Below are 2,548 nucleotides of genomic sequence, written 5' to 3'. Positions count from 1 at the left end.
GACAGTAGGAGAAGAATAAAAGGAGAAAGATTAACCGGCTAGTGGGGTGTGTTGGCAGATATACCGTTAGATTTTTGGCAAATCTCTAGTGTGTCCTAGTTTATAATAGCAACCAACTATGATGATGAAGCCTATCACTAACCAGTTATAGCTTACCTTAGAGCTGCTCATTCGAAATTTGCCTAAGAATGTGTCCTAACAATTTCTTTCTTTGGAGATCAACGGAGAGAAGAAGGAGTAGGAGAAAGTAGAAGGAGAGGAAGCAGAGGAAGAGGAAGTAGAAGAAGATTAAGAGAGAGAGAGAGAAAGAGTGAGTGATGTTGAAAGAAATAGCTGATTTTGATAACTAACTAGTTTCAGACTAGTGTATCTATAGAACAACGCTATAGTTTTCCACTGTAATACATGGGTATAAAGCATGTCAGTAGTCAGTCCTCTTAGAAGTATTTTCTTCTCTTTTTTAGTGAAATTCACTTTATTCTGACATCATGGTTGAATTAAAGCATTGATCTTATTCTATGAGTAATACTGACACGATCAATTTGATTATATATTTCGGTTTTTAATCAAATCAAATTCGAAATGTCTAGCTTATTTATTTCTGGACTGGAAAGTGGACTCAAATCAATTCAAGTGAATAGCATCCATATAATATTTTATATAAAAGCGAAATGGCACTGACTGACTGACTGACTCACTCACTCACTCACTCACTCACTCACTCACTCACTCTCTTGCAGAACTAAAAATCTACCGGACAAAAACGTTCAAATTTGATAGGTATGATCAGTTGGCCCTTTAGAGGCGCACTAAGAACAAATTTGGAAAAAATTCTAAAGATACGCCCAAAATCTGCGTTTTTCCAGCGTTTTCTCAGCTTTATCGAGAACAAATGAACAGAAAATTTTCAAATTTAGTACAGAAGCTCAGCTGGGTGTAATATGTTGTGTTAGAAGGAATTTGCAATAACGTCAAAAATTAGCGTTTTCCAGCGTTTTTTTTTTTGCTTTTTCTCAGATTTATCGAGAACAAATGAACAGAAAATGTTCAAATTACTACAGAAGCTCAGCTGGGTGTAATAATATGTGTTTTGGAAGGAATTTGAAATAACGTCAAAGATACGCCCAAAATTAGCGTTTTCCAGCGTTTTTTTTTTTGCTTTTTCTCAGATTTATCGAGAACAAATGAACAGAAAATGTTCAAATTTACTACAGAAGCTCAGCTGGGTGTAATAATGTTGTGTTAGAAGGAATTTGAAATAACGCCAAAGATACGCCCAAAATTAGCGGTTTTTTGCGTTTTCTCAGTTCTTTCATCAAGTAATAGACAGAAAATGTTCAATTTGGTACAGAGGTTTAGCTAGGGTCTGAAAATTTTGTGATGAGGTGACTTTAATATTTCATCAAAGATACGCCCAAAATAAGCGTTTTTCTCAGCTTTTCTGCGTTTTCTCAGTACTTTGACTTTCTGATGGATTGAAGCATGCTCAAATGAAAATACAGGCGAGCGAAGCGAGCCCGCTGATCTCATTTTAGGACGATCCAGTCGGGGGTCAGGGGGCGGAGCCCTGGCTAGACGGATATGGCGAGCGAAGCGAGCCTGACGGCTAATAACCTATAATTTTAATCATTCATAACTCTACTTCATTGTATTATCATTCATCCATCATCATCACCTAGGCTTCAAATACTTCTAGAAAGTCGCCTTTGTAATAATAACTAACTTTAAATATTTCACCAGAATGAGATTTACATTGAACGGCAGTCTGTGATTGGCCCACGACTGTCAGCCAATAGCATTGCAGTGACTCCCCTCACACTTTTTAGCGCCTTCCTATTGGTTAGAATCCATCAGCCACTAAATTTTGGATATCGGCTGAATATACAGTGGAGTCCACGTTATAATGACAGTATTTGATTAACATTGGTGTTGCTATCCTTGTCTATCATTCCACAGCAGATAGCTCTATCCTGTTTTGTATCAAATGATGGTGTAGTGTATCAGTTCAGATGATACTGTATCATATTTGTTGATACTGTATCATGTTGTGGTTGTTCTTGTTCTATATAGTGAGGTCCACGTTATAATGACAGTATTTGATTAACATTGGTGTTGCTATCCTTGTCTATCATTCCACAAAGCAGATAGCTCTATCCTGTTTTGTATCAATGATGGTGTAGTGTATCAGGTTGAGATGATACTGTATCATATTTGTTGATACTGTATCATGTTGTGGTTGTTCTTGTTCTATATAGTGAGGTCCACGTTATAATGATAGTATTTGATTACATTGGTGTTGCTATCCTTGTCTATCATTCCACAAAGCAGAAAGCTCTATCCTGTTTTTTTATCGAATTAAAGTGTTGTGTATCAAGTTGAGATGATACTGTATCATATTGTGTGATAATGTATCATATTGTCGGTTGTGTAGTGAGGTCCACGTTATAATGGCAGTATTTGATTACATTGGTGTTGCTATCCCCTTGTCTATCATTCGACAAAGCAGATTGATCTATCCTGTTTTGTATCAAATTATGGTGTAGTGTAT

This window comes from Nilaparvata lugens, chromosome 14 (genome assembly GCF_014356525.2).
Source record: "Nilaparvata lugens isolate BPH chromosome 14, ASM1435652v1, whole genome shotgun sequence".
Classification (NCBI taxonomy): domain Eukaryota; kingdom Metazoa; phylum Arthropoda; class Insecta; order Hemiptera; family Delphacidae; genus Nilaparvata; species Nilaparvata lugens.
Note: the sequence above shows the minus strand (reverse complement) of the source record.